This window comes from Pan troglodytes, chromosome 6 (assembly GCF_028858775.2).
Source record: "Pan troglodytes isolate AG18354 chromosome 6, NHGRI_mPanTro3-v2.0_pri, whole genome shotgun sequence".
Taxonomy (NCBI): Eukaryota; Metazoa; Chordata; class Mammalia; order Primates; family Hominidae; genus Pan; species Pan troglodytes.
In genome coordinates this window covers 43,460,764-43,485,514 of record NC_072404.2, presented here as the reverse complement: position 1 = coordinate 43,485,514, position 24,751 = coordinate 43,460,764, and the positions used below count along the sequence as shown (strand labels likewise).

Here is a 24,751-nt window from a genome sequence, read left to right as displayed (position 1 = left end):
GGTATAGTGGAAAAAGTGTGAGTTTCAGCACCAGCTCTACCACAATATCTGGATGACTGAGGACAAATTGTTCACCCTCTCCAAGCTTCAGTTTAGCAAACAAGAGTTATCATTTAAGGAATAATAAAAGGAAGGGCCAAGCATGGTGCCTGATAGACTGAAGGACAGAAAAGCTATTCAATAACCACTTTGGCCTCACAAGATCCAGTTGTCAGTATACAGATGGAAAAAGCAAATGGTATGAGGCACCATGCTGATTCTCTGTCGTGTTTGGAAATAAGCGTTTTTAAAAATAAGTAAATAAATAAACCCCTGAAAAAACAAAACCTCACAACATTTATATTTGCTCGTATTTATATTTATTACACATATTTACTTATTCAAAGCAACTTTAAATGTGTTCAATACATTTTTAAAAATCCAAGATCATTTGGGATCTTGTTTACTTATCATCTAGATAAAAAGTTTGCAAACTATAGCCAAAGGGCCCAATCCCACCTGCCACCTGATTTTATAAATAAAGTTTTACTGGAGCATAACTACACCTATTTGTTTTGTTTTTTTTGTTTTGTTTTGTTTTTTGAGACGGAGTCTCGCTCTGTTGCCCAGGCTGGAGTGCAGTGGCACAATCTCAGCTCACTGCAAGCTCCGCCTCTTGGGTTCACACCATTCTCCTGCCTCAGCCCCCTGAGTAGCTGGGACTACAGGCGCCCGCCACCACGCCCGGCTAATTTTTTGTATTTTTAGTAGAAATGGGGTTTCACCGTGTTAGCCAGGATGGTCTTGATCTCCTGACCTCGTGATCCACCCGCCTCGGCCTCCCAAAGTGCTGGGATTACAGGTGTGAGCCACCGTGCCTGGCCCACCTATTTGTTTACATATGATCTATGGCCACTCTTTCACTACATTGCCAGTTGGGTAGTCCTACTAGAAACTTTATGGCCCACAGAACCACAGATATTTACTATCTGATTCTTCATAGAAAAAAAAATTGCCAATCCGTGATTCTGGATCAAAGTATGTTTTCTATTATAAGTAAAGTCAAAGCCAGGCCATTTCAACATACAGGCAGGAATTCATTCGCATGCGCTAATGGTGCCCAAAGCACAGCTCAATAAGGTGACAGCACACCAGACTGGGAGTTTCAGTGGTTAAAAGTCAGCTAGATCTGGCTTCAAATCCCACCTTATGTAGATAAGATACTTGTGAGATTCTCAGAAGGATCAAAGTTTATCTTGATGTAGGATACAGAAACTGCTCAACAAATATTCAGTGTCTCAACACTTCTTCACCTTTCACAATTCAAATATATATCAGCTTTGCTCCTACATGTTCTTTTATTTCAGATGTGAGAAATTAAAAAAAGAGAGCAGCTCAAGGAAGATCACTCTAAGGCCATGACAAAGTGGTACAAAACAAGTCTATTGCACAATTTTGTCTAAGCACAGACAAAAACAAGGTCATTGGGCCACCCATAAAATACCAAATACCCCCTTTTCTGGTTAAAATTAGTGACTGACATTTCTTTACCTAATCATAAAGTTGTCCCTGCTTTCTGACAGCATCCAATACATAGCAAATCCCCAGTTACGCAACCAAAACCCAAATCCTTCCACAGACTGTTTCTAATACTCTCTTACTAAGTTGCCTCAAGATTCCCCATGGCGTGTTTTCCCTCCCCACAATGAGTCATAAGCCCTACACACAGGTTCTCGTGGCCTTTGGCTGAAAGTCGTTGACTGATGGAATAGTGAGACAGGATAGTTTGTTTTTATTTATAGATGTTATAAAAACTAAAAACTGTACCATGGTGGTAGGAGGGAAGAAGGGTAATAATTTTGAATAATGCTCTGTCCTAGGCATTTTTCACACATTATTACTTTTGATCCTCACAATTTTCATTTGAGTTAGATATCACTCTCTTCCTTTTACTTAAACGAGAAGCTGAGGCTTGATGAAGCTGACCAAGGCCATGCATCTGGAATATGGTAGGTGTGCTTGTTTCTTTAAAGTACTCAATAGCAGAGAGAATCATCACGGTTTTTATAAAGAAAGTCTAGGCAATAAGGAATAAACTTACTAGCCTATATTTCACCCTGTGGCATAAGCCTCCTGTATGTATCCCATGCTGCCAGGCACGGGGGCCAGGATGCACAGGGTGTCTCTGAATATCTTAGAAACTTCTCTATTCCTCCTTCTCTTAAACTTAAGCCCTCAGAGCGGCTGTTAGTTATGTCCTTGGTATTGGCACTTACTATACAAGATTAGGATACAAGATGAGAGATAACCAGGCTCCTAACCACTAGCCTTCATAATCACCTAAAGAGATTAATCAAATCCCTGGTGCCCAGAGCCTCTTCTCAGACCACTGGATTAGAATTTGTGGAGAGACTGGTGCTGATAAGTGGTTCAGGTGATTCTGAAACAAACCCACTTTGAGAATCACTGCCTTAATGTGCCTGAGTGTCAATTTTCTTGTTGTTTATCCAAATGCCATTTGTACATTGAGACTCAGTGAAGAGTCAACCTTCTGATCTCGCCACCTTCACTGATCTCCCTCCTTCCTAAACCACCACAGCGTTCAGGGTCCACATCTGTAACTCATGCCTGATCATGGAGGCTGCTGAGACACACTTAGAGCTTGAAGTCAAAATTCACTCTCCTGACTGGCTAGGTGACCTTGAGCCTTGATTTTTCCATTTGCATTATAAGGCTTTAAAGTTTTTAAAATAAACTTTAATTGTATTAGGACATATTCTAGAAAACTAGCTACAAAACTAGCTACCCACTCAGTCATTTGGTTAATGATATTTACTCAATGTTCTTTTTCCATTTATGCTAACAAAGATTATCTAATCACTCTGTTTTTCTGCAAATGTCTCCGAATTGGCCTGTTTTAGATCTGTTCCTGTGAAGAAAATTTGACGCTTAACTTGTAATTTCTCGTAATTAAGTATCTGGGGAAAAAACAGTAAAATAAGAATTATTACTTCTACCTCCTCTTTATAAATCATAAAGCATTTTACAAGTATAGATTTTCAGAAAGTCTTCTGATCTTGGCATTAGTTTTACATATATAAATTGTGTCCTTCTAACTAATTATAGTCTCCTGGAATGCATGGGTTATAAAATATCTTTGAATCTCTGTCTCTCTCACTCTCTATCTATCTACAGTATTATAAAGATAAATTAGGTAAAATCATTTCTATTTTACTATTAAAATTTTTTCCAGAAAACTCAACTAAGAAAACCTATATATGTTTGTGTCAAATTTACTGCATCTGAAATGAGTATGAAGGGTGACTGGGGAGAGGAGAGAGAGAGTAGGCATCAAATTAATGTGACAATTGTTTAACTTTTTAAAACATTATTGCATCTCATGCCAAAATTTTAAGCAAGGCCATCACATAGCATAAAGACTGGATCCTGTTCTACAAGGAGATTACAACCAAATAATAAGATTAAACCTAAACTAAAATTATCTTTGTAAGGCAGCATAGATGTGCTATATGAGTGCCATTATACTAGATGACACAGAGAAATGAGAACAATTCCATACGTGCACATCAGTGGTCCTTGTGCTGGGTTGAATAACAAGTCGTGCTGAGGAAAATGAGGTGGTTGAATGCCAGGCATAGAGCATAACATTCCAAAGAAGGGAATTGACAATATATGTTTGCAGGAGCAACAGGTGGAGGACAGTGGGCGGTAATGCAAGAAAAACACATAGCAAGGTATTCTTAGACAAGATTCCAATATGGATGCTCCTCAATTTTCAAAGGGGTTTTGTCTCTAAAAACTCATCGTAAGTTGAAAATACCATTAAGTTGAAAGTGTATTTAACATACCTCACCTACCAAACATCATAGCTTAGCCTCAACTACTTTAAATATGCTTAGAACACATCCATTAACCTACAGTTGGGCAAAATCATCTAACACAAAGCTATTTTATAATAACGTTATTATAAATGATTTTTAAGCAAAAGTCAAGATTCAGAGTCTGTTTTCTACTGAGTGAGTATTGCTTTCACACTATTATAAAGTTGCAAACTTATAAGTCAACCATTGTTTACATGGGGAATTGTCTGTACTTCCAAACCAGAGGTGGCTGGAGGTCAAGGTATATGGGTAACTTATTTTTTCATGTGATTCCAAGAACAGATGCAAGAATTTATCTTTAAGCAAAAGAACAAATATTATGTAATTTCATTTATACAAGGGACCTAAAATTGTCAAATTTATAGAGACTGAAAGTAGAATAGAGATAATCAGGGGATAACCTCCACCACCACACAGTGACAACACGACATGTTGGCTTGTCAATATACATTTTTAAATTCAAACACTACATAAGTGTTTAAAGAGAAAGTATAGCTGAGTGACAGAAAGATGGCTGACTAGAAGCCCCTAGCACATGTCCTCACCACAAAGACAGACAAAACAATGAATAAATAACTACATTTTAATAAAAAAGGCTAAAGCAGAGTGGCGGAGTTCCTTAAAGAAGTAATAGAAACCTGAGTGAACACGGAAACTTAGGATACCCACATAGAGAACGGAAGGAAACACAAGGACTCCTACATCCCATCCCCCAGCCAGGATCAGCTGGGAGCCAGGAGGAATTTCTCCCATTGTCAGAAAGGTGAGCAAGAGAACCCTAGCCAACATCATCCACACTTTGGACATCTACAGACCTTGCCAGCGGGTCTCTACAGTCCTCACAGGCATTAAGTCGAGCTGAGGGAGCTGCCTGGAGTCCACACAGCTGTGCTCTTAGCAGAGAAGGAGTGGACACAGTGCCCCACCCCCAGTGGCCTGCATGGCTACTGTGTTATGCCATTTTGGAACTGGAACTATGTTGGAGTGTGTCTTGCTCCAGGGGCATGGAGCTATGGGTGCCTCTTCATCCCTGAAGTTAAGCTGCCACAGAACCACCCCCATTCTGTGGCCTGATATCCCCAAGTTGAGCTGTGAGCAGCTGTTACACCCTTCCCTGGAGACCAAGCGGCAGTGGAACCACTCTACCTGCTCCTCCATCTGCCCCCTTGCCTGGAGCTAAAGCTGAAGCTGTGCAATCCCTCCTAGGGAAACCTTGCTTTGGCAGAACAGCTCCATATACATCTCCCAGTCATGGCTGTGCCCTGCCTTCAGGGCCCTAAGCTGAGGCTGCACACTGCCTGCTGGGAAAATGGTGCCTTAGTGGAATTCCTTTATCTACCCTTCCCAGTCGCTGAGCTCTAGCCTTAGGATAGAGCTGTAGTTTGGATATTTGACCCTCCAAGCCTAATGTTGAAATTTGATCCACAATGTTGGAATCCAGGCCAAACAGGAGGTGCTAAGGTCATGGGGGTGGATCCCTCATGAATGGCTTGGTGCTCTCCTCATGGTAATAAGTGAATTCTTGCTCTATTAATTCCCATGAGAATTTCCCTGAGAGATGGTTGTTAAAAAGAGCCTGGCACTTTCCCCATCTCTCTTGCTTCCTCTCTTGCCATGTGATCTGCACACCTGCCACGTTTCTTGTACAGGCTGCAGAGCCATGAGCTAAATAAACCAATCTTCTTTATAAACTACCCAGCCTCAATATTCCTTCATTGCAACACAAATGGACTAAGACAGGGTCTGACCTGCAGCTGCACGCTCCCTGCTAGGAAAACAGTTCTTCAGCAGAACAGCTCCATCTACCTCTCCAGTTGTTGCTGCGCCCTGCCCCTTGGGGCCTGAGCTCAAGTTGCACAACCTTTCCTGGGGAAATGGTGCCTTGGTGGAGTTGCTTCATCTACTTCTCCCAGTTGCTGCTGCACCCTGCCCTGAGGGGCCTAAGCCAAGGCTGTGCATTGCCTCCCAAGTAAACAGTGCCCCGGCAGAGCTGCTCCAAAAGCCCCTCCCACTCGCTGCTGCAACTGTCCCACAGGACCAATACTGAAGTTGCACACTGCTTCTCATCCCTTCCAGTTACTACTGTGCCCTGACACAGGTTTCAGAGCTGAAGCTATGCCTGATATCCCAGGGAAACAGTTCCTTGGCTGCCCAAAGCAGTCATACCTCACCAAAGTCTAAGTTGAAGCAACAACCTGCCTCCCAGGAAATGGTGCCTTGACTGTCTGAAGTGGTCATATCCTGCAGCACCTAAGCCGAAACAGTGCCCTATATCCCAAGGAAATGGTGCCCGGGTCATCCAGACTAGTCAGGCCTTCCAGGACTGGCTGAAGTGGCTCATTGCCCCTTGGAAACTCTGTCTTTACAGACTTCAAGCTAAGAAGTGGCACATCTAAGGCTGAACTGACATGACACCCTACATCCAAGGGAAACAGCAGTGGCTGAGCTGAGACACCCCACATTTACAGGCAAAACAACTCTAGTATTCTGCTTCCCTGGAGTTGGACTAGCCCCCTAGAGTCTGAACTACTGAGATACCCCTCTTCCGAGGGAGTAGAGTCATTGTTGTGCTGCTTCATGCTCCCCCAGGGCCCCAACAGCTGTGCCCCACCATTCTGGGGTACTTGCTGCCACTGTACCTGCTCTCACAGAGTCTGGGATGCTGCTAAGCCCCACCATCCCAGGGTCTAGACTCACGACTACAAGGTGCTTCATCCCCTTTGTCCCAAGTTGCCACTGAGGCCTATTGGTTCAGTTTACAGAAATACAGCCGTACGTGACTCCTCAAGCCCATATAACCAAGACAATCCTAAGCAAAAAGTACAAAGGTGGAGTCATCATGCTACCTGACTTCAAACTATACTACAAGGCTACAGTAACCAAAACAGCATGATACTGGTACCAAAACAGACATATAGACCAACGGAACAGAACAGAGGCCTCAGAAATAATGCCGCATATCTACAACCATCTGATCTTTGACAAACCTAACAAAAACAAGCAATGAGGAAAGGATTCCCTATTTAATAAGTGGTGTTGGGAAAACTGGCTAGCCATATGCAGAAAACTGAAACTGGACCCCTTCCTTACACCTTATACAAAAATTAACTCAAGATGGATTAAAGACTTAAATATAAAGCCTAAAACCATAAAAACCCTAGAAGAAAACCTAGGCAATACTATTCAGGACATAGGCATGGGCAAAGGCTTCATGACTAAAACACCAAAAGCAATGGCAACAAAAACCAAAATTGACAAATAGGATCTAATTAAACTAAAGAGCTTCTGCACAGCAAAAAAAAAAACAAACAACTATCATGAGAGTGAAAAGACAACCTTCAGAATGGGAGAAAATTTTTGCAATCTATCCATCTTACAAAGGGCTTATATCCAGCATTTACAAGGAACTCAAACAAATTTACAAGAAAAAACAAACAACCCCATCAAAAAGTGGGCAAAGGATATGAACAGAGACTTCTCAAAAGAAGACATTTATGTGGCCATCAAACATATGAAAAAAAGCTCATCATCACTGGTCACTAGAGAAATGCAAATCAAAACCACAATGAGATACCATCCCACGCCAGTTAGAATAGTATCATTAAAAAGCCAGGAAACAACAGATGCTGGAGAGGATATGGAGAAATAGGTATGCTTTTACACTGTTGGTAGGAGTGTAAATTATTTCAACCATTGTGGAAGACAGGTGTGGTGATTCCTCAAGGATCTAGAACCAGAAATGCCATTTGACCCAGCAATCTCATTACTGGGTATATACCCAAAGGATTATAAATCATTCTACTATAAAGACACACGTACATGTATGTTTATTGCTGCACTATTCACAATAGCAAAGACTTGGATCCAACCCAAATGCCCATAAATGATAGACTGGATAAAGAAAATGTGGCACATATACACCATGGAATACTATGCAGCCATAAAAAAGGATGAGTTCATGTTTTTTGCAGGGATATGGATGAAGCTGGAAACCATCATTCTCAGCAAACTAACAGAGGAACAGAAAACCAAACACTGCATGTTCTCACTCATAAGTGGGAGTTGAACAATGAGAACACATGGACACAGGGAGGGGAACATCACACACTGGGGGCTGTTGGGGGATGGGGAGCTAGGGGAGGGATAGCGTTAGGAGAAATACCTAATATAGATAACAGGTCAATGGGTGCAGCAAACCACCATGGCACATGTATATCTATGTAACAAACTTGCATGTTCTGCACATGTATCACAGAACTTAAAGTGTAATAAAAAAAAGAAAGAAAAACAGCATGCAATTCAGCCCACACAAAAAAAAAAGAAGTCAAAGACAGCGAGAATTCTTAAAACAGCAATAAAAAGTATAAAGTCACTCTAAAGGAATCCCTGTTAGATTAACAACACATTTCTTAAGAGAAATCTAACAGGCCAGGAGAGAATGGGATGACATATTCAAAGTGTTAAAGGGGGGGAAAAAAACTCCCCTCAAGACTACACCCAGAAAAGCTATCTTTCAGAAATGGAGATAAAAACATCTTTCCCAGACAAACAAAACTAAGGGAATTTACTACCACTCACCAGCCTTACCAAAAAATGCTCAAGGGAGTCCTACATCTAAAGCAAAACGACAATCATCACGAAAACATGCAAAAGCATAAAACTAACTTGTACAGCAGATACACAAAGGAGAAACAGAAAATAATCAAACTTTATACTACAGAAAATCATCAAACCACAATACTAAACAATAAGAGAGGAAAAAAGAACAAAGAACATACAAAACTACAATAAAACAATTAACAAAATAACAGGAGTAAGTCTTCACCTATAAATAATAACCTTGAATGTAAATGGATTAAATTCTCCACTTAAAAGATATAGACTGACTTGAACCCGGGAGGCAGAGGTTGCAGTGAGCCAAGATGGTGCCACTGCACTCCAACCTGGGCAGCAGAGCGAGACTCTGTCTCAAAAAAAAAAAAAAAAAAAAAAAAGATATAGACTGGGTAACTAGGTTAAAAAAAAAAAAAAAAGGACCCAACTATATGCTGTTCACAATAAACTTACTTCACCTGTAATAATACAGATAGACTAGAAGTGAAGAGATGAAAAAAGATATTCCATGTAAACAGAAACCAAACGTGAGCAGGAGTAACTATACTTATACAGATAAAAGAGATTTTAATCAAAATTCTAAAAAGATACAAAGAAGGTCATCATACAATGATAAAAAGGATCAATTCAGAAAGAGAACACACCAATTGCAAATATATATGACCCAACACCAGAGCACATAGATACATAAAACAAATGTAATTGAATCTAAAGGGAGAGATAGACTACAATACAGTAACACATGAGACTTCAACACTTTGTTCTCAGCATGGCCAAATGATATAGAGAGAAAATAAACAAAGAAATATTGGATTTAAGCTGCACTTTGGATGAAATATACCTAACTGATATTTACAGAACATTTCATCTAGCAGCTGCAGAATACACTTTTTTTTTTTCATCAACACATGAAACATTCTTCAGGATAGGTTACATGTTAGGCCACAAAACAATCCTCAACACATTTAAAAGAATTGAAATAATATCAAATATCTTTTCTTACCACGATGAAATAATCTAGAAATAAATAACAAGAGTGTATTAAGTTGCTCTTGTATTGCTATAAAAAATACCTGAGACTGGGTAATTTATAAGAAAAGAGGTTTATTTGGCTCATGGCTCTGCAGGCTCTACAGTAAGCATAGTGCCAGTATCTGCTTCTGGGGAGACCTCAGGAAGATTTTACTCACTGTGGAAGGCGAAGCAGGAGTAGGCACGTCGCACTGTGAAAGGGGAAAGGACAGGGGAAGTGCTACACACTTAAATGAATGGATCTTGCGAAAACCCTCTCGCTATCAGGAGGACAGCACCAAGCCGTGAGGGATCTGCTCCCACGACCCAAACACCTCCCACCAGGTCTCATCTCTAACGCCGGGAATTACATCTTAACATGAGATTCGGAGGGGACATCCAAAGTATATTACAAGAGAAACGTTCAAAACTGTAAAAATGCATGGAAATTAAAAACAAAAACAAAAACAAACAAACAAAAAAACATGCTCCTGAATGACCAATTGGTCATGAAGAAATTAAGAAGGATATCTTAAAATTTCTTGAAATAAATGAAAATAGAAACCTAAAATTCCAAAATTTATGGAGCACAGCAAAAGCAGTATTAAGAGAGATGTTTGTAACAATAAATGCCTACATCGAAAAAGTAGAAAGATTTCAAATAAACAATGTAACAATGTATCTCTAGGGACTAGAAAAACAAAAACAAAACAAACCCCAAATTAGAAGAAGGAAAGAAATAATAACGATCGGAGCAGAAATAAATGAAATTGAAACTGAAAAAAAGTAACAAGAGAAATGAAACAAAAACTTAACTGTTTGAAAATATAAACGAAATTGACAAATGATTATCTAAACTAACCAATAATAAAAGAGAAAATACCCAAATAAATAAAATCAGAAATGAAAAGAGACTGTACAATTAATAGCACAGAAATTTAAAAAAAAAAAGGATCACTGAAGACTACCATGAACAACTGTACACCAACAAGTTGGAAAACCTAGCAAAAATGGATAAATTCATGGACACATACACCCTACCAAGACTGACTCAAGAAGAAACAAAAACTCTGAATAGATCAATTATTAATAATAAAACTGAATCCATAATTTTAAAAAAGTCTCCCATCAAAGAAAAGCCCAAGACCTCATGACTTTGCTGCTGAACCCTACCAAACATTTAGAAAATAACTAATACTATTTCTTTTCAAACTCCTCCAGAAAATTGAAGAGAAGGAAATTCTTTTAAGCTCATTCTACAAGGCCAGCATTAACCTGATTCCAAAACCAGACAAGGATACAACCAAAAAAGAAAATTATAGGCCTATATCCCTGATGAGCACAGATGCAAAAATCCTCAACAAAATACTAGTAAATGGAATCTGGCAGCACATTAAAAAGATTATTCACCATGACCAAAAGGGATTTATCCTAAGGATAGAAGGATAGTTTGACATACGCAAATCGACAAATCTGATATATCACATCAATAGAATGAAAGACAAAAGCCATGTAATCATCTCAATAGATTCAGAAAAAGCATTTGATAAATTTCATCATAGCTTCATAAGATTACCAGGGGCCTGAGAGAAGGAAAGAATGGGGAGTAACTGTTTAATGAGTAAAGAGTTTTAGTCTGGGATGACGAAAAACTTCTGGAAATGAGTTGTAGTCCTGGTTGCACAACAAACTGAATGTATTTAAGCCACTAAGCTATCTGGTAAAATATTTAAAATGGTAAATTTTACATACTTTACCATAATAATAATTTTTAAAAGAAAGGGGAAAAGAATTGTCTTTATGGCAGACTCTCTCTTTAGTCAAGAAAGGAAAATTTTGATAAGCCCTTTAGTGGTGTTAATGGAAGGTAAGTGCTACTGGTAGTTTCAGAGATGCTTCCGACCTCCATGGACCACATTTCTGTTCAATGGGCCTTCCTCTTGTCAGATGACTATGACATGAACTTGTTTTTCACATCCCTAGCTGGGGCTTAACCTGTGCGGAGAAGAACCTGAAATTGTGGAAGTGAAGGCAAGGAGGAGAGAGGACTTCTGGCCAGGAAGGATGAGTGGGTCTCAGTAGCATGGCCTCAGGCCAGGGCTAAAATGAATGATGGACACCTCCAGGAAGGGAAGTGCTGATACCTCTGGAAGGCATTCTCTAACTGTGAGTTTTATATCTCTTTTTACTACATTGTAATTTTATTTATTTATTTATTTATTTTCTCAGATGGAGTTTTGCTCTTGTTGCCCAGGTTGAAGTGCAATGGTGCAATCTTGGCTCACTGCAACCTCTGCCTCCTGGGTTTAAGTGATTCTCCTGCCTCAGCCTCCTGAGTAGCTGGGATTACAGGCGTGTACCACCATGCCCCAGCCAATTTTTGTATTTTTAGTAGAGACAGGGGTTCACCATATTGGCCAGGCTGGTCTTGAACTCCTGACCTCAGGTGATCCACCCACCTCCCAAAGTGCTGGGATCACAGGCGTGAGCCACCGCGCCCGGCCTACTACATAGTAGTTTTTAAAAGTTGACACGAAGCATTCAATATAGTTCATGGGCCAGCAAAGTACATCCCATGGGCTGGCCACTCGTTTTTGTAAATACAGTTTTTATCTGATCACAGCCAAGCTCATTTATTTATGCATTGTCTGTGGTTGCATTCACATTGCAATTGTAAGTTGTATCGTTGCAACAGAGATTGTTTGGCTCACAAAATCTAAAATATTTATGATCTGGTCCTTTAAGAAAAAGTTTGTCCCAAAAATAGCTTTGTCACAGATTTAAGTTTACTTGTGTTTGAGAGGGAATGGAAGGGGTCTTGACCACGTTTTGGAGTAAAGCCTTCCAGGGAAGTGCAGAAGTCATCTGAAAATGGAGCTCGGGACAGCAGTCGAAGCGAGAGGAGTGTGTGCTACCAGTCTTGAACTTGTAGAACATGCAAGCACTGCCCAGGGAGTCTCAGAAATCCTCAGAGAGGGGACTAAGCTTCCTGCCACACCCAAGTGAGACCTTGGATCATAAGACATATTTGAGCTCCCATTCATGAAGCATGTGGTCTTTGGATTATATTTGGGACTTATCTCAATCCTTAAGGAGATCCGGGAATATGTCCTCGGTAGAACTGCTAAATGTGTGAAGAAAATGGTGCTATTTAATATAGAGTGATACTGCACAGGCTCACTGTATAATTGTATCCCAAAGCAAATAGTATATTGCTATTTCCTAACAGCTTCTGAGATGAGGGGATGACAAGAGTAGAGGTGAGAGGCACTTTTTTGAATAAGGATGTCTCAGGCATGACACCAACTATATACAAAGCTACTCAGGTTTTTCATTACCGTTTCTTAACATTTTAAATCTTAAATTTCCCTAAGAAGTGAATGAATCATATACTAGCTATTATAGATTGGATTTCCTTTAGTGGAATTGTTCCTGGAGTGAGAACAGAGCTACAATTTGATTGATCACAAGTTATTCCCCTGCCCTGGGTAGCTGTGGGAAATTCCCAGGAAACAGTGCTCCGACTGACATCATCAATTGGGCAGGCAGTGGAGCTCAGTCTGAACTTCTTTATCAGGGAGCAGAGTGGTGCCCTAGATTCTACCAGACTTGACTTTTGGATTTCCCAGAAAAGCTACCATTTATGCATGATGTTCCAGCTGATACTATCTTCTACCCAGTCTCAGGACACGAGGGGCTCGGATGCTGATGGCAATGCTTTTCATTAACAAAATTTCACTCTCCACTCACGCCATCCCAGAGAGTAGGTTACTAGCAACCTTGTAAAAAGTATTTCTCTCTCCTATGTTAATTAAATTCCACAAATTTCACTCTTTTTAAAAAGTGACTTAATCATCAGGAACTGCAATATTGAGTTGGCCAATTATTTTGAAATCACAGTTACATCCAAATTTGAAAAGAGAAGCCATCTTTGGACTTAGCAACTACTGCTTTTAGACCATCTGGAGTTCCAAGCCTTCACTATCTATGGTACGTAATCTCCATGATAATACCTTCATCATTTCATTCACTTATTCACTCATAAAACCATTCCAAAGATGCTGGGTACTTATTATGGGTCAAACCCTGTTCTAAAATATAAAGGTAGCAAAGGCATAGTTCCTGCCCTTAAGGAAATTATGTTTTTAGGAAACAGACTATGCTTAGATTAAGTTTGATTATGACTGTCACGAATAATAACATTGTCATTCAAAATAAGATGGGACAATAACATAATTTGGAAAATACTTTGGTATAACGTATGAACTAGCTTTGAAAACACTTTGCAAAGCAATGTCTCAGAAATCTTTGACCAATTGAAAATTGTTTTCAATGTTATTACTTTGAAAGATAGCACAGACTTGCACATATTCTAACTTCTTTAATATATTTTTAGTCTGAGTCTGAGTCAGGAAGACTGCTTGAGCCCAGGGATTTGAGACTAGCCTTGGCAACATAGTGAGACCCCCTCTCTAAAGAAAAAAAAAAAAAAAAAAAAAGGCAGGCAGGGTGGCTCACACCTGCAGTCCCAGCTATTCGGAAGGCTGAAGTGAGAGGACCACTTGATTCCAGGAGGTGAAGGCTTCAGTGAGCTGTGATTGTGCCACTACACTCCTGCCTTGGAGACAGAGCGAGGCCCTGTCCCAAAAATATATTTTTTAACATATTATTTAACAATATATTTAACACATTATTTTAGTCACAACATGCTACGTCTCTTATAGTGCTAGCACAATGGCTTACCCATAGTAGACACCAGTAAACATTTCACAGGCTCATTGATTTTAAATTTGGAAAGCACTTTTAGAAATTAGCTAGACCTGTGGTCCTTAACTATAATTGGATTTTGGACCACTTTGAAAATCAATCCGTGTTTTTCTTATTTAAAAAAAAAAAAAAAAAAAGCGCTGCCAGGCACAGTGGCTCATGTTTGTTATCCCAGTACTCTGAAAGCCAAGGCAGGAGGATCACTTGTGCCCAGGAGTTTGAGACTAACCTGGGCAACATGAGCAAGACCCTGTCTCTATTTTAAAAAAAAAATTAATTAATTAGCCAGGTGTGGTGGCAAGTACCTGTAGTCTCAGCTACTGAGGAGGTTGAGATGAAAGGATCACTTGAGCCCTGGAGGTCAAGGCTGCAGTCAGTGAGCCATGATTGAGTCGCTAAACTCCAGCCTGGGCAACAGAGAGAAAGGCCCTGAAGAAAGAAAGAGAGAAAGAGAGAGAGAGAGAGAAAGAGAGAGAGAGATGGAGGGAGGGAGGGAGGGAAGAAGGCAGGAAGGAAGGAAGGCAGGCAGGCAGGCAGGCAGGAAGGAGGGAGGGAGAGAAACACACACACGCACAAAAGGAAGAAAAGAAAAACACACACTTACATTTTTGCATGCAATTTCAGAGGATTGGTGTATCAGTCTAAAGACCATCCAGGAACTCCCTTAGCTGAGCATCTCTTATCCAGTCTACAACTTCCATTTTATAATTGCTGAAAATCATTGCTAGAATAGTTGGAAAATTGTGTCCCCTAAGCCAAAGCTGGCTCACTTCTTGTTTTTGTACAGCCTGTGAGCTACGAATGGTTTTTATAGTTTTAAATGGTTATGTAAGTACCAATATATTAGCCTCAGTTCTACCTCTTGGCTTGCAAAACCTAAAATATTTACTATCAAGGCTTTTGTAGAACAAGTTTGCCAACCCCTGGTCTGGAATCCTTAGACAATATTCCCCCAAATTATGCAGCCAATTACTAGAAAACAGAGGACTAGAGCTCACACCACCTGATTCCTCATCCATTGGTCTTCCCATTACTTCTATTGACTGATTAAAATCCTAATTAATTGATTTAAACCCAGTAAAACAGAAAACAAAGACATGTAATTCTGGAGTACTTAATAAGTAATTTCTCAGATAAGTAATTGTGCAGTTATGTAGAACGCTGAAGTCCAGAGAATTAAGTGACCTATCAAAAGTCATATAACAAATTTGTGAAAGAAACAAAATTAAATGCCTATATTCAAGTTAGGCATTACTGACTTATTGTTTAAAAACTTTGCATTATATTTCATTCCACATATTTGAAAAATATTACTTCTTGGAAGTAGAAAATACTGGTATAGAAAGTATTTTACTTAAAGTAAAATTATTTGAACAGATGTTGTTCTTTTTATTTATCTTATTTAAGAAGTTATTTTCAGATCCTTCCTGTTAAGTAGTACTTTAAAAGTGGGATGGAAAGAATTATAATTACCATTATTTCACATGTTATTTTGAATATACTTCTTTCAGAAATTTCTAAGTACCTGATTGCTTACAGATTGTTTCCTTCTATTAACTAGGGCTGCCTGAATAGTTTCAAACTCTATCTGAAAATAATGCAGTAATAGAGTTAAAGGATTTTCATAACAAAAGGAAATTAAGACATCACTTAAAAGATAAGCATTTGAATAATTATACACAAATTCAATAGTGCCAACTGCTCTAAAAAATTCTATGATATGTTTAGCTGGTTTTTTGACAGAGAGATTCTGAAATCATTTTTGTTCATATTTACCGATAAATATCAGGTTTTACTTTCAGAGCAGCATATCCTAAGCAGTAAGAATAGAACAATTCTTTCTATAAAGGATGAGTTGTGGTCAGAGAATAAGCTTGCTTTTTACAGCAGAACCATTTGAAGATTCTGAATTAGGACTATGCCAACAAATTAAGTGTGCTTTATTTCTATAGCACTTTCATTCATGTCTCCCCAAACCTAAGTCGTCTGTACTTACCTTGAAAATCCAGATTTCTCAGTGATGGCTACAGAGATGGGCCACATGTCTGCCTTCCAAATAGGATTCTGTTTCAACAGCAGGGCAGCTGGGGCATTTCCATGCTCTGCATGCATTTGCAAAGGCTCTGGACAGCTCACCAAGCAAAAGGAAGTGAATGTGTTCTAAGTTCCTCAGAATGTCAACAGACCATAAAACCTCAAAACCATTTGAAACACAATAGTCTTGAAAAACCAACTCTTAAACATGAGTAGTCCAGGTTGCAAACTACAGAGAGGCCAATTGTCAGGAAATATTTATGAAGGATTGATGACTACGATGAATCAAGTTTTTAAAATGTTATTCAAACTAAATTTTGTAGAGAATGGGGAACAAAGTGACATTATCAAAAACAAAAAGGGAAGGTAAACTGTGTATTGTTCTTCTGGTGAAGGAATATGTGTAATACTTCCTTTCAGTAAGGAGAAAATTTCCAGAGTTGCTCTATACCTCACTGGTAACTTAGGGCTCCCACTTTTATAATTGTGTTAATTAGCTGTCACTGATAAATGGCATTGACTGGGATATGGCACTATAATTATGTCATTTAATTAGAATTAAGAGAGAAAATATTTAAAATCAGAGTGTGCTATAGGGGCAGGGGAGGGGAGTAAATCGTCACAGCTTAACTTTTTAGACTGTCAACATTATCTCCAGAAGAAGCTGCCCACACAGTAGTAGAAATGCACTGCAAGTATTGAAAAAAAAAATCATCAATTCCTCAAACTGCTTGAACTTTCCTACCATTTGATGACCACTCTATAAATTAGGATTTTATAAACTTTCTAATTATGTAAATTGGTGGTCCCCAACCTTTTTTGGCACCAGGGAAAGGTTTCATGGAAGACAATTTTTCCACAGACAGGGGTGGGGATGTTTTCTGGATGATTCAAGCACATTACATTTATTGCACACTTTATTTCAATTGTTATTACATGATAATATATAATGGAATAATTATACAACTCATCATAATGTAGAATCAGTGGAAGCCCTGAGGTTGTTTTTCTGCAACTAGATGGTCCCATTTGGGGGTGATGGAAGACAGTGACAGATCATCAGACATTAGATTCTCATAAGGAACACTGCAACCTAGATCCCTAGCATGGACAATTCAACAATAAGGTTCATGCTCCCATGAGAATCTAATGCCGCTGCTGATCTAACAGGAGGTGGAGCTCAGGCAGTAATGCAAGTGATGGGGAGCAGCTGTAAATATAGACGAAACTTTGCTGGCTCACTCGTGCACTGCTCCGCTCCTGTGCAGCCCAGTTCCTAACAGGCCACGAACCACTGCTGGTCTGTGGCCCAGGGGTTGAGAACTCCTGATGTAGACAGCATGATAATATTATACAGAAATTGGTCAGTTAAAAAGTACTAATTTATTAAATATCAACATTTTCAACATTCCCCTATTTTTAAAATCCATTGTGACATTTCACTATTTCAAAAAGAAATTTTAAAAGGCATCAAAATGATACTGGCCCTGGGTTCTTTCTATTTTAAGGTCCCTAAGTAGAATGATAACTTTGGTAATTTGGGGTGATTCCTGGTATTCTTTACAATGCTAAAACACTCATTATTTTTGGCGAAATTTTTGCAGTTCTGTTTTCATCAGTATTCACATTTCTTACTCCAAACATAATGTTCTAAGTGCTTCCAACTTTGTTTCTTAGTTTGAAGAAAAGGCCTCTGCATCAGGAAACTCTTCAATTTCAGCAGATGTGTGTTCTTTCTGCCATATGAGTTAAAATGCTATCTGCTTCAAAATAACTCATGCTAGAGATATTTCAAGCTTTATTAGTTGTAGAGAAGATTGTTGCTGACAAACCCTCCTGCTGAGAGCAGCTTACAAAAATGAACAGAATGCAAAACCTATAAGTTTGAAGGCTTCAGAAAGCTGCCCAGGCAATGAGAGCTTGAAGAAATAAAATCCCCAGAAGACAGGAAGTACAAATCAGTGAATCTGATTTTCAACTCCTGAGTACTTTTTACTCAAGGCACTGCTGATTTGAAACTGGACACTGAGAGGTGAAGAAACAGGTGAAATACAGTGGCTAAGATGCTCAGAAGTTAAGGAAATCTAGTTTAAGAAGCAAACAGAGACCACCAAGGAGGTGGTGCCCTTATAATTACCTCAAATTTTCAGTTAGGACCCCTGAAGGGCTACACCCTAGGAGACAGCATGTGCTAAAAATATTGTACCATCACAAAGTGGGAGCCCAATTTCAAATCACCTAAATTGCTTAATTAGGTAGACAATCACTGAATAGATAGGAGATTTGCCATCGTCATAACGACCTCCTCACACACATCAAGCAAAAGTAAATACTCTCTGGAGGACGATAACACTAACCAGATCAATGAATTGACTCTCAAACTTTTTAAACACAATGTCCAAATTTCAATAACTATTAAAAGCCATGTCTGAAGATAAGTCTAGAAAAACAGACCATGAAAATAAACAGAAAATAGAAACAAATGCACAAGGGCATTCAGAATTGATTGGTTTTAAAATAGCTGTAATCAATTGTTTGAAGAGAGTACACAAAATATAGAAAATTTACACTAGAGAATTTTTTTAATAAAATAGAAATTCTGAAACTGAAAAATAAAACAACTAAAGTTACTTAACTGATGAAGACTAATAGAAGATTAGACACAGAGGATGATGGAATTGAAATATAGGTCAGTAGAAAGTAGCAGATTGGGCTGGGCATGGTGGCTCACACCTGTAATCCCAGCACTTTGGGAGGCCAAGGCAGGTGGATCACCTGAGGTCAGGAGTTCAAGACCAGCCTGGCCAACATGGTGAAACCCTGTCTTTACTAAAAATACAAAAATTAGCTGGACATAGTGGTGGGTGCCTGTAATCCCAGCTACCAGGGAGGCCAAGGCAGGAGAATCGCTTGATCCCAGGAGGTAGAGGTTGCAATGAGCTGAGATCACGCCATTGCACTCCAGCCTGGGTGAAAAGCACAAAACTCAGTCTCAAAAAAAAAAGAAAAAGAAAAAAAAGAAATACCAGATTGAATAATGGCAACAAAAAAAGATAAAAATTATATAAAATCACACAAAAGTCATGAAAGACATAGGGCAAAGTTTTAACATGCCTATAATGTTGCTCTGGAAAGAAACAAGAGGAAGAATTTGGAAGAAATGATATTTTAAAGGGCAATACATTTTTTTAAAAAATCATAATAAAAAAAGACATAGACTCAAGAAGCACTATGAATCCCAAAGAGAATAGAAACAACAACAAAAACTCTACCAAGGTCCAATATACGAAATAAAAAAATGAAGAAAGAAATTTTAAAATTATGTTACAGGAGAAGCTGAGATGATAGGATTGCTTTCAGCCAGGAGTTTGAGACCAGCCTAAGCAACATAGTGAGACCTCCATCTCTAAAGAAAAAACAAAAACAAAACTTAAAATCTGTTTGGAGGCAAAAAACTTTGAAGTGTGCAACAATAAGATTGAAGACAGCCTTTTCAACAACAGCAATGGAACCCAAAGGAAATGGAACAACATCTTCAAAATTGTAAAAGAAAATAACTGCTAATTTAGAGTTCTTTATGCAATAAGAATATCCATCATCTTGATGACAAAATAATATTTTCAGACAAACTGAAACTATGATGATTTGTAACCCACCAACATGAACTAAGGGAAATGTTAAAAGGAGTGATTCCAAAAGTGCAAAGGCAATCCCAGGTGAGAGCCAGAACTGCACAAAGAAACCAAGAGCAATAGAAAGAGCAAATGTGTGGGTAAACCTATGTACATATCGAAGATTTACAATAACAATAGTAATCACCTAACAGGATTTGAAATATAGGTAGAGTCAAAATTCATGACAATAATGGGATGAAGCATGGAGAGATATAAATTGAATTCAAGTGTTCTAAAATCTTTGCATCTTCTTGAAGGTGGTAAAAGTACTAATTAATATTAGACTTTAATCAATCAAGAATGTTCACCATCATCTTTGGAATAGTGACTAAAAAATAACAACAAAATTAGCAAGATAAAACAGGAAAAAATGGAATGAAGAGATATTATCCAAAAAAAATGCCAAAAAGTACAGAAAAGACATATAGAATGAATAGATAAGTAGAAAACAAAGAGTAAGAGAGCAAATTTAAAACCCCAAATTTGATGATAATAATATGTAAATGCACTGAGCACTTACCAGATTAGACTTTAAGGCAAGAAACATTATTGGCAACAAAGAGAGGTAATTTCATAATAAAAGTTGTCAATCTTTCTAAAACATTACAATTCTGAATTTGTTGCAGTTTTAGTCTCAAATATGTGAAGCAAAACAATGACATGACGAAAGGGAAAATGGACAAAGAGAAGATTTTAACAAACCTCTCTGTGATACAACAAGCAGACAAAAATTCAATGTGAATATAGTACACTTGAACAAGGCAATCAATAAACTTGACCTAATTCATGTTCCTTATACTCAGCAAATGCAGAATTCACATCACATGAACAAACTCAATTAACCCAATGGTAGATATAAAGCAAATATAACAAATATAATAAGACTGAAACTATACAGAGTATATTTTCTGATAAAAGGCACAATTAGGCTAGAAATCAGTAACAAAAAGATAATGTTAAAACCTTTATATGTTTGAAAAGTACTCAATATACTTCTAAATAAATCACAAGCTAAAATGTGAGTATGAATGAAAATTAGGAAATACTGTTATTTGAATGATAATGAAAATTCAACTTATAAAAACTTTAATATTACAATTAAGGTCATATTTAAATGCATATAGTAGAGGTGGAAAGGTGAAATGAATGAAACTCGAGGTAAGCAGCAGGATAGAAGAAAAATAAGCAGAAGTCAATGAAAGATAAAACAAATATATAAAAGAGAAAATAAGTCTACAAGTTCATTCTTTTAAAGACTAATAAATTCAACGAATCTCTAGAAAAATAGAGAAAAAAAGAAAGAAGGCACAAAATCCAAGTATCAAGATTTTTTTGAAGAAGGGGCTTAACTACACAACCCTCAGGTAATAAAATGCTAACAAAAAGATATCATAACAGTTTTAGAGCAATGATTTCAATAAAATGGTGAAATAATTTTAAAAGCCATAATTTATATACTATACTGCCACATGAAGAAATATATAATACAAATAGTTAATATCTAGTAAAAGAAATGAAATCTGTAACTACAACCCTTTGAAAACAAATTTCCAGTCCTAATGATTTTATGTGAATTCTTCTAAACATTTAGAAATAACATCAATTTTACATATATTATTCCAGAGCACAGAAAAAAAAGAAAGATTTCTAACTCACGTTTTGAGGTTATCGTAACTTTGATAGCAAAATCCAGTGAGGAAATTATAATAAAGGACCTAAGCAAAGTCTACTCTGATTTATATGGACACAAAACTCATAAACAAAATATTAGCAAATAAAATCTAGTGATACATATATATAAATTATAGCTGGGCATGGTGGCTTAAGTCTGTAATGCCAGCATTTTGGGAGGTCAAAGCAAGAGCCCAGGAGTTCAACACTGCAGTGAACTATGATCAAGTCACTGCACTACAGCCTGAGCAACAGAATGAGACCTGCCTCAGAAAACACAGACACACACACACACACACACACACACACACACACACACACACAAAGTCATGGCATTATGGTCAGGCGAGAATTATTCCAAGAAGACAACACATGTAAAAATCAGTGAGTGCAATTCACCACCTAGGCAAAATAGAGGAGAAAAATCACAGGATCTTCTCAAACAGAGGCAGAAAAATCGCGATAAAATTCAACATCCATCCGTGATTTTTTAAAAGGCACCTACAAATGAAGAATAGATGGATACATACAAAATCCTACAGCAAACGATCTGCTTTAATGGGAAAATATTGAATGCTTTCCTCCTGGTAGCAAGTATAAGTCAAGGATGCCATCTGTTGCCACTCTTACTAAAGATGTTTTATTGGATCCTAACAGAATGCAGTGAGGCAAAATAATTAATAAAAGGTATAAATATTGGAAAGAAAGAAATAACACAATCTTTATTTCCAAGGGACATTATTTTATACATATAAAATACAGATACTCCATAGATAGACTTATAGAATAAATTTGTTAACTATTGCAAAGCCAAAAGTTACATATTAATTTTCAAAAATCAATTGCATTTCACACTTGCAACAAAGAAGCAAATAATACAATTTTTTAAAATAATACCATTTTAATTAGCATCAAAATGAAAAAACTTCAATGCCTAGGACTAAATTTAACAGTAGATAAGCAAGTCTTCAATGTAGAATAATATAAAATATTGAGAGAAATTAACAAAGATCTCAATGGGTGGAAGACTATGCATTACTTTCACATAAAAAGGTTCAATATTGTGAAGATAGCAGTGCTTCCCCAAAACTACCTATGTTCAATATATTCCTAATAAAAATCCAAATAAATGATTTTGTGAAAATTAACAAATAAATCCAAAAATTTATATGGCAATGTAAAGCGCCTTAAATGTCCAAGAAAATGGAAGAAAATGAAAATATTTGAAAGACTGAATTACCAGATACCAAGATTTATTTTAAAGCTAAAATTATTAAAACTGCATGGTATTAGCACAATCATAAAGAAGTATAGTATAGAGTCCAGCAAATGATCCACATGCATAGATGAACACTTATTTACAAAAACGGTGGCAATGTAAAGCAGTGGGGAAGAAGAAAAGAAGAAAGAGGGAAAGAAAGAAAGGGAGAGAGGGAGGGAGAGAAGGAAGGAAGGAAGGAAGTCTTTTTAATAAATGATGTTGGGTCGATTAAACATTCAAATCAGGGGGAAAAGTGAATCTTGAGTTTCTACCTCACATTATTTGCAAAAAATCAGTTCCAGATAGATTGTTGACCTAAATGTGAAAAGTGAGACAATAAGGCTTCTAGAAGATAACAAAGATTATCTTCTTGACCTTGGAGTATAGGAAAAATTTTTTAAGAATACAAAACTCACTAATCACTAAAAAGGAGACTGAGTCAAACTACTTTAAAATAAGACTTTATACTCATCAAAAATATCAAGACAGTAAAAAGAGAAACCATGGAATGAAAGCAGATATTTGTAGTTCATATAACTGACCAAAGATTCATATCAAATATGTATAAATGAGAAAAAAGATAGATAATATAATAAAATTAGTACATACAAAATACCTGGATAAGCAATTTGCAAAAGAAGGTTTTCTCATAAGTACAGGCGATGTTACTCATCTAAATTAGTCACTTGGTAAACGATAATTAAAAACAGCCATGGAATACCACTAAATATATACCAAATGGCTAAAATTAAAAAGACCACAATACCAAGTATTGAGGAGGATGTGGAGCAAATAGAATTTGCATACGCTGCTAGTGGTACAGCTAAAGCTTTACTTCTCAAGCTCAACATTCCTTTGTCTCATGATCCAGCAATTTCATTATTAGATATGTACCCAACAGAAAATGCATATGTATATGTGTCAAAAATACTACAAGAATGTTCGTAACAGAAAAAAGCACAGTAGTCAAAATCTGGAAATAATCCTTGATGTGGCTTAACAATAAAATGTATTCTTTTTTAAAAAAATATGGACGTGTAGTTGCTCTTTAACAATGAAAATGAATGAAATAATGTTACATGCAAAAACATAGATGCATTTCACAAACATAGTATTGAGAAAAGAAGCCAAAAACAAAGAATTCACTGTGTGGTTACATTTATATGAAGTTTAAATACAGGGAAAACTGATCTATGATGTTGCAAGTCCTGCCAGTGGTTACCACTGAAGGCATGGGAGGAGTGGGAGCAATTAGGGGAAGAAGGGGTACTTCCCTGCTATCTCTTGATCTGGGTGGCGAGCACTCAAATGTGCTGACATTGTGATAACTCATCTGGTTGCACTCTGTGATTTGTGCATTTTTCTATGTAAACAATATACTTAAATAATAAAAGTTCATTTTTAAATGTTCCACACTAAAAATTTACTGGTACAGGTGATTTGACACTAATTATTTTCACAGTTCCATTATTATTATCGTTATTATTTTATGATGGAGTTTTCGCTCTTGTTGCCCAGGCTGGAGTGCGATGGCGCGATCTGGGCTCACTGCAACCTCCACCTCCTGGGTTCAAGTGATTCTCCTGCCTCAGCCTCCCTAGTAGCTAGGATTACAGGCGCGTGCCACTGCACCTGGCTAATTTTTGTATTTTTAGTAAAGACAGGGTTTCACCACCTTAGCCAGGCTGGTCTCGAACTCCTGACCTTGTGATCCACCCGCCTCAGCCCACAGTTCTATTATTTCTAAATAATGATTCAGCCAACATTCTGTTTTCTCACATGAAGCTTCACATTAAGTGTCCTCCTTTTCTGAATTACCTGCATGCTACAGTTCATTT

The 24,751-nt window shown here is 37.6% G+C and overlaps 2 protein-coding genes across 5 annotated transcripts in view; both read right to left on the bottom strand.

The window, feature by feature from the left end:
• Positions 1 to 16,357, bottom strand: part of GPR141 (G protein-coupled receptor 141) — a 60,117-nt gene extending 43,760 nt beyond the window's left edge. Inside the window, exon 1 of the mRNA XM_009452904.5 lies at positions 16,270 to 16,357. The gene's annotated coding sequence lies outside the window, so the exon portion shown is untranslated. The remainder of the gene's footprint in view (positions 1 to 16,269) is intronic.
• The window catches only part of NME8 (NME/NM23 family member 8), a 405,025-nt gene that overhangs the window by 197,345 nt on the left and 182,929 nt on the right, over positions 1 to 24,751 (bottom strand). The gene's annotated exons all lie outside the window — the stretch shown is intronic.